Source organism: Pan troglodytes, chromosome 6 (genome assembly GCF_028858775.2).
Source record: "Pan troglodytes isolate AG18354 chromosome 6, NHGRI_mPanTro3-v2.0_pri, whole genome shotgun sequence".
Classification (NCBI taxonomy): Eukaryota; Metazoa; Chordata; class Mammalia; order Primates; family Hominidae; genus Pan; species Pan troglodytes.
The window spans coordinates 143,509,186-143,518,204 of NC_072404.2; positions in this window are offsets into that span (position 1 = coordinate 143,509,186).

A 9,019-nucleotide genomic window follows, 5' to 3' on the forward strand; every position below is an offset into this window, starting at 1 on the left:
CTTGAGAAAGCCACCAGGGAAGTATTGGTGGCTGAGACTCCTCCGCAGCGACCTCATCTCCCTCCTCTTGCTGGTGGACAGGATTAGTAGCGAAGGCGGGCAGTGGAGAGAAGGGCTCCCGTGACTGCCTCCATTTTATTTATTGGTTTGATTATTTTTGCGTCCTGGGGAGAGAGTGGACCCCGTTTTTTTGCATTAGCCCACATTGGGAAGCAATGGGGATGGGCTAGAAAGCTGGTGCCTCAGGAGTGGTTATTGATGTCCTAATTACAAGAGGATGCTAATTTAATTTGAACCTAATTACAGTGCACTACCCTGGGTGGCATGTGTTTTAATAATTAACGTCCTTCAGATGCGTAGGAGTGTAATAATATTTACACTAGGTTGGCCAGCAGCCTGTGGAGGCGGGCTGGGGGCCCATACACCACCTTCTCCCTGGACAGCTTGGCTGTGAGCAGGTGGGGAAGAAGGCACATGAGTCCTGGCTGGCGAGTATCTTGTCATCCTTCCCATGTAACATGCTTGGGCCTCATTTCCAGCCACTTCCTTGACCCAGCAGGCAGCTTTGCTCTGTGGGGCACCAGGCTGGAACTCTGGAATACATCAAGACTGGCAGGATCAGGTCTCTGGGCTCCAGCCCCAAACCCACCTCCCCAAACCCAGTCTACCACACAGGGATGTTTCTGGCCTCCTCAGCCTGCCTGGTCCTATCCCGGGAAGGGCTTGTTTAAGGGGGGAGTTTAGGAGGGAGGAAGGAGAGCTGCTTGGTTTTTCTTCATTCCTGTAAGGGAGGTAACATTTATAAGGAAATAGACACATTCGAAAAGGTGCACAAATGAAAAGGGTACCGCTCAAATACAAAGTGAACATTACCCACATAAACAGCACACACACCAAAAAGCATCAGCAGCCCCTCATGCACCCCTCCATAGCCGCTCTCACCCCCAAAAGTAACCCCTCTTGACTTCTATCCCAGTAGATGATTTTGGCCTATTTTGTTTGTTATGTTTTTATGTTGATTTGTTTTTCTTGGTTTGCGTGGCTTTACATTTTACATAAGGGGACTCAAACCATATGTATTCTTATGTGCCTGATGTCTTCCACCCAGCACACCTGTGAGATTCATCTGCGTGGTTAGGTTCATTTTAGCTTGTGCATTTTGTGTGGTCCATTGTATGAATACACCACTCCTTGATTATTAGAAGTCAGACATTGAGCTGTCTGCTAGGGCTGTGTCAGGCCCTAAAGGAGAAATCTGCTCATCCTAATTATGCAACTGGGGGCAGAAGGTGACATGAGATGAGAAGGGGAAGCAAGATGACGGGGCAAGGCAGTTCCGTCCCCAACAATCCCAGAACAGTGTGCTTGTCTGTGTGACCCCTGTGCCCAGCCCTTCTGAGCCTCCACAGGTAGGGAAAGGGCCTACCAGCAAGTCCAGAAGCCAAGCAGAACCAGGGGCTTCAGAAATGGGCCATGGGCACTTTGGTGTCGCCACCAGCTCTCACTAGGCACTAAGTGTGGCTGGCAGGCCAACTACATCAGAATCACCTGGGGTGCTCATTAAAATACAGCTTCCAAAAATAATGCCAGAACTATATTAGGAGTGGTGGGGGGGTAAGTGAGCTGAGTCCTCCTCATCTGTCATAGCAGGAAGACAATGGGTAATGTCTGAAGTTGATAAAACAAGAACTAGCTTATTATTTAGCAATAAGATAGTAACCATCAGATCAAAAACATGATTAAACGTGGTTGCCTGTAGGTAGCACACTAGGGATGGGAAGCGCTGCTTTTTATTATAATCTCTACTATCGAATTTTTTAACCATTTGTGAGTGTTTTCAGTGGTCTTTTTACATTCATTGTCATGTAAATATACATGTATCTAAGTGCCACTCCAGACCTACTACCCCAATCCCCGTGGGGTGGGGCCTGGGGATCCACTTTAACAAGTTTCCTAGGTGATTCTGATGAGTTCTCAAGTTCAAGAATTGGCTATCACTGTCCAAACTCATTTTATAGGATGAGAAGGGAGACAAAGTGACTTGCCCAAGGTCACCCAGTTTATTAATGGCAGGGCCAGGAATAGAAAACAGATCTCCTGGCCCCAGGCCTATGATTTTTCTCTCCGTCATGGCTTTCGCCTTGGAGGGTATCCATCCCAGCAGGCCTGGCCCTCGGGGGCCTGCAGGGTGAGCTGGGGTCCCAGTTCAGACAAAGGAGGCTAGGGTGTCGTTGCACAGGGCGGAGGAGTGACTCCTGTCACGGGCCCAGAGCCCTCAAGCAGGCAGATATTTCTAACCACTGCATGTTGACAGTGCCCTGGATTTCTGCAGATCCATTGCAGGAACCAGCACATGCAAAAATGCGGCTGCTCCTGTGGCTCTGCCAGCAGCAACATCTTTGAGGTTTCTTTCCCCAGGATGGGAATGAGTCTGCCCTGAGCCATCCATAGCCCCTGAACATTCAGGCATTTAGCATTTCCTGAGCTGCTCCAGGCACTGTTCTAAGGGCTGGGAGAAAAAGGGAGAGTTATCTTTGGCCTCGTGGGTCTCATAGTATACTGAGAACAGATGTTGGTGATAGAGAAAGACCTAATTGATGTAATTGATGTATGTACAAATGCTGTGGCCTTAGCTTGTGGAGTTGACAGTGGCCATGCCCCATGACCCAGCAATTTCCTCCTGGTTCTGTGGCCAGGGGCTATTTGCATGTGTTAAGAACAACCCACCGGCTGGCGCCTGTAATCCCAGCACTTTGGGAGGCCGAGGCGGGCGGATCATGAGGTCAGGAGATCGAGATCTTCCTGGCTAACACGGTGAAACCCCGTCTCTACTAAAAATACAAAAAAACTAGCCAGGCCTGGTGGCGGGCACCTGTAGTCCCAGCTACTCGGGAGGCTGAGGCAGGAGAATGGCGTGAACCCGGGAGGCGGAGCTTGCAGTGAGCCTAGATCGTGCCACTGCACTCCAGCCTGGGCGACAGAGTGAGACTCCGTCTCAAAAAAAAACAAAACAAAAAAACCCACCAGGACCCATATGCAAGAATGGGCACTGCGGCTTTGTTCCTACAAACAGAAATGAGGCACTACAGGCATGGCAAGGTATTCACACAATGGAATATTACTCAGCAATGAAAATGAACTGTAGCCACACAAAGCAAGGATAAATCTCAGAAATAATGTTGAATGAATAAAGCACATCTCAGAGAACTTCATATCATATAATACTATTATTCTAAAGCTCAAAACCAAAAATACATTGCTTAGATATACATGTATCTAGGTGATCATTTAATTTATTGTCCAAATAGGGATGTTTTTGCGAGCAAAAAGGAACACAAATTCTGACATTTGGACTGCAAGTGTAAGTTGACACTATCTCCAGTAAACTGGGACATGTGGACACCCCACATATATGTATATAAAACATAAAAGCAAAGGGATGATAAACACAGAAATCTGGGTGGTGGTCACCTCCAGGTGGGGCAGCGGACCCCAGGGGTGAGATAAGGAAGGATGCTGGGGAGACATAAGTGACTGGGAATGTTCTGTGTGTTGGTCTGGGAGGTGGGTCTGTAGATGGCTATTATATTATTAAATTAATAAAGTGTAGGAACTCAAAGGAGAAAGCTCTTCCAGGGAGGTGAGGAAGGTTTTGAGGACAGAGTGACAACTTTAACAGTTTACCTGATAAACAATGGGTCTGGTTGAGGGAACTCACTGAGCAAAGCCCTCTCATGGCTGGTGGAGCTCTTCTCAGAAGGCTCTCTGCATTCCAAGTCTAGCGTGTGGCCACAGAACTAGGGACTTTGTTCTCACCAGCCCTGGGCACTGACTAGCTGAAGCCCCACCCTTTTGGGAAAAAGCAGCCATCCAGGACAGGGAGAGCTGACCAGGCCTGCACGAGACACTGACTTCAAGGTACCCTGCTCACTTCAGATTAAAATGTAAGTTACGGGAAGTGCACAGATCTTAAGCATATGTGGATTTTTGCAAATTTATATAGTGAAGCTACCATTTGGATCGACTGTAGAACATCAGCATCCCTGAAAGCAACAACTTTTACCCCTATCACCATAGTTTGGGCTGTTCTTGGTGCCCTGGCACCAAGAACATTCCTTAAAAATGTTTTTTAAAGGACATTTTTTCCCTGAAATAGTCCTGACAACATGATGGGACCATACAATCTCTAGGTATCTTTGCCAGAGTGCCTGTGCCTGGGGCTTGAATTGACACAAGGTAGGATAGGGGCTTCAGAGTCCCTACCCCCCCAACCTCTTCACAGCTGCCTCAGAACCTTAGGCAAGGCCAGCAGGAGACAAGGGTCCCTCACCCTGCTGCCTGAGGGCCTTGGCTGTGTCTAGCCAGGCAATACAGACCTATTATCCCAGCTCAATCGAGTCATTCTAGGCCCTGGGCCCAGTCACTGCTATGGATCAGGTGATATTGATGCAATTCAGTGAGCAGGCAGCTTCAATCTATAGGAGTCATCTGGGCCTGGGAGATAGGCCAGCTCCCCCTCCACTTGGGCAGATCTCACTCTCCTGCAGCCACGTGAATGCCACAGGTCTAAGACAGATCCTGTGGTGTTAACATTTTGTGTTCTCAATTACGTGGAACAAAATGAGGCCAAAGCTACTTACGGTTATTCTAAATGATACTTCTGTTTGGCTTCGCAATGCGTTTACATGCTTGACTCACCTGTGGTCAGCAATCTCAGCCTCAGAGATTTCACAGTAGAGGAAATGGTACTGATGGAGCCAAGTCCGCCCTCCAGCCCACTGCAGAAACAACCAAGCCTGAGTTGGCCGCCTCCCTCCAGCCTGTCCTAACACATGCTCAGGACAGGACCTGACCAGTGGGTAAGGAGTTTGGGTTTCAAAGAAGCAGAACCATAGGCTGAGTTCAGAGACTGAATCAATAGATAGATAGATGTCAGACAGACTAGTAATTATCAGGCCAAGTTGGTGCTGGTCAAGAACTTGGCCATGAGATTGATCTCAAGGAGTCAGTGGTGGAGGATATGGTTGGTTCTGAAGGCAGACGGGCTGAGCTTGAGTCCTAGCGTGCCGCGTGCTAGCCGAGTGCCCCAAGTGGGCTAATTAACCTTTCTGAGGCGGTTCCCTCATCTGTAGACTGAAGAATAAAAGATAAAAATTCCTACATCGTAAGGTTAATAAAAGAATTCAGAGGCCAGGCGCGGTGGCTCAAGCCTGTAGTCCCAGCACTGGGAGACCAAGGCGGGAGGATCGCTTGAGCCTAGGCATTTAAGACCAGCCTGGGTAACATAGTGAGACCCCAGCTCTACTTTTTTTTTTAATTAAAAAAATAAAAAAGTAAAGGAATTCAGTGAGATTTGTAAAGCACTTTACACAGGGCCCAGCACAGATTCTGTGTTGAGTGTTTGCTGTTATCACCCAGGGAGGAGGGTGCAGGCATGGAATAACCTCTCTGCTCTTGAGAGCATTGTGGGGTTGGGGCCAGAAGGGAGTCAAGGTGTCAGGAGGTGGGGGGTGGGGAGGCTGAGATGACTGGGCTGAGTCTCTGGCTGTCCAGTTGTGGAGTGATGGGAAGCAGGAGTCACGCACACCCAGGGCAGGGGGCTCCATCCCTTCACCTTGCTGGCGTGGAACTAGTCCTGTAGCTAAGGTGTTCAGCGCATGTGCACTGAGTACCTGTCGTGCCAGGCACCATTTGGGTGCTGAAGTTACAGAAGCAAACAGCACAGAGCTCCTGGCTGCATGGACTAGGGAGAGGACATATGCCCATACTCACCTGGCATGGAGGACACCATGCCTAGCCAAAACTTACACAGACACTTTGCCTCAGACCTGAAATCTGGATTTAGACAGCAGAAGGAAGTTAGTGGTAGGGGTTGGTGGGTGTGTGTGTGTGTGTGTAGATGCCTCTTGGAGGAGCCAGTTCTGATTCACAGACCTGAAAACCAGCAGCAGAAAATGACTCCTCCCTGCTGATGTGGGTGTAGTTCTGGAGAAAGTCCTGTGCTGGGGCTGAGTGGACCATGGGCAGGGAGTGGGGTGGAGCAGAGGCAGTGCTAGGGGGCAGGATGCTGCAGTGCACCCCACCCACCATGGGAAGCCCCGAGATGGAGTTTACTGGGGCCTGGATGCAGGGGGAGCAGCCAGTATCACAGCTGCACTCCTGCCTCGACTCCAGCACATAGGCCTCACTGGCTGTGAACAGGGAAACACGAGTCTCAGGTTCCCAGGGAGCAGAGCTGGAGCAGAGCTATGCAGAGGGAGCCCTCCAGAGTCAGGCGAAGGGCATCATGCCAGGCAGGAAGTATTAGCACTGATGTGGGGGCACCTCCTAGGCCGTCCTCATGTCCACTGTGTGAGTGGTACACAGTGCATGACAGTTGGGGACATTCCCATTTGACAGGGTGACAAACCAGAAGAGGTGGGTGCCTGATTCCAAGTTATACAGGGTGTGAGGAGATAAGGCGTGAGCTGCACAGAGGCCACCACGATGAGCCACTTACATGACCTTGACCCCTAGTGAGAAGGACCCGTGTGGGCAAAGACAGATCTGAAGCTGCACTTTACTCAACAGCTGGGGAGGGCCGTCTCCAGAGGGGGCTTCACAAGGTGCAGTCGCACAGGCACTCGGGTTTGCAGGGAGGAGGATGTCCTTGGGAACTAGCCTGGCAGCCTTGTCTCATCTGGCCTGATCTGTAGAGGGCAGCTCCCAGGGGGGAGACCCGAGGCAGAGATCACAAATAGTGCCATGTCTGATCAATTGATAGTGGCTCCCTGGGGTGCCCTGCAGTCAAGGATTCTAAGGTCATGCCAGAAAGTCAGCTGTAATCAATTATTAATGTCTACCAAGGGTGTGGGAAAGGGGGATGGTCATGTGTGTCCCATATATTTGCCATCCTGTGTCAGTGCTTTCATGGGAAGAGGGTTCAGGAATCTTACTACATCAAAGTAGGGGGCACTTCCACAGCATCCTTGACGCAAGTATCCACTTCTGCTTGCAGAGAGGGCTGGAAACTCCCTCTCAAGGAAGTGGCGCCCAAATCAGTTCTTACCTCGTTACTGCTATCGTGTTCCAATTGCAAATACTGTTTTGCAGTTCATAAGCAGAGTTAAACACCTACTCTCTGCTGGGCACAAGGGACCCACAGCTGAGCCAGTCAAGTCCCCTGATACTATCTGCAGATACTTGAACCTGGTAAACTTCAGTGAGACCACTTTTCTTGGGGAGAGGGAGAGGCCCCTAAAGGCAGGGACAAGAGAGTTCTCCAGAAGCAGGAAGAGTTAAGGCCCTGAACCTGGAGGTGGCTCCTTGGGCATTTCCTGAAGACCAAGCTTCCATTTTCCTCTGGTGCCTTCCAGGCCAGCAGGCCCTGGAGCAGCACTTCTCAAACTTTAACTTGCTTGTGAATCATCTGGGGATCTTGTTAGAATGCACATTCTCCTTCAGTAAGTATGGGGCAGGGCCAAGAATCTGCATTTCTAACCAGCTCCCAGGAGGTGCTTTGGGCCAAAGGACCACCCTGAGGAGCTATCCCCTCCCCAGCCCTTTCAGACCAGAGGCTACCAACAGGAGGTAGTAGGTAGAGAAGCCCACCTGGCTCCCACAGAGGGCTCCTGGGAGGTCTGACCAAGGCCTGAGTTTGGAGGCAGGGAGCAAACAAGACTCATGCTACCTAAAGCCAGAAATATAAGGGAAAGAGCCAGACCCTGGCACAGCTCTGCAGGAGAAGCTGCCTGAGGAGAGGGGCTGGGGCTGAGGCTGGTGAAGAATCTCTGCTCTAGGAGCTCCAGGGCCAACATAGAGAGTGCAGGCAGAGCTAAGCTCTGGAGTGTAGGCTCTCTAGACTGTACACCTCCAAAATGATCATGATGTCAGCAGCAGCTAAAGATCTGTGTGCTCCCACAAGGGGCTAAGCACTTTATGGGTAGTCTTATCAGGGAAGGACCCTTCCCCCGGTTTTACAGATATCCTCTGGAAGACAGGCCTAGAGTCCAGGACTTGCAAGTATTCAATAAATGATTTATGAGTGAATGAGTGAATGGCTAAAAGTGCAGCTGAGTCCTGGCAGAGGACATGGGGTCCCACCCAGAGACAGGCAGAGAAAGTTGAAGTCCCAGGATTGGAGGCCGTTCTTCCTCACCTCCCCACCAGGCCCAGGCAGGGCTTGATCTGAACGGAGGCCTGGGAACCTGTGGCCAGCCTTTACTTGTTGGAAAAGAGCAGTCCTTAAGCTCAATTGCTCCAGGTTGATGCTTCCCTACTTTTTTTATTTATTTATTTTTATTATTATTATTATTTTTATTGAGACGGAGTCTTACTCTGTTGCCAGGTTGGAGTGCAGTGGCGCGATCTCGGCTCACTGCAACCTCCGCCTGCCGAGTTCAAGCCTCAGCCTCCTAAGTAGCCTCCTGAGTAGCTGGGACTACAGGCGTGCGCCACCACGCCAGGCTAATTTTTTGTATTTTAGTATAGACGGAGTTCACCACTTTGGCCAGGATGGTCTCGATCTCCTGACCTCGTGATACTCCCGCCTCTGTATCCCAAAGTGCCGGGATTACAGGCATGTGCCACAGCGCCCGGCCCCTAGTTCTTTTTAAAAAACGCTAGATCCGTCCGCTGCGCTGAGTGGAGGCGGGGCAGGCCTCCGTTCTCCAATTGGCCTTATCCACCGAGCTCTTCCCTTGTGCCGGGCTCTGTGCCAAGCACATCACACGCTGTATCCTGCGGCCAGGTTGCTGTGGTCCAGGGTCGTACCCTGGTCCAAGGTCGCAAACCGAGGTGGGACTCCGATCCGGCAACCACGCCCATGGCCCGGAAACGGCGTCCCCTGAGGCCCAGGAGAGGCCGGGCGGTGAGCGGCTGTGGAGCCGAGCGCGGGCAGTGCGGATGCTGCCTATGGGGGAGGCAGCCAAGGACGGAGGGCGAGAGGCGGTTCTTCCAAGGTCACCCTCTTCCGGGTTGCGAGCAAAGGTCAGGGGATCCCGGAATGGTTAGTGCAGGAGCTTCTCTGTGCCTTCCACGT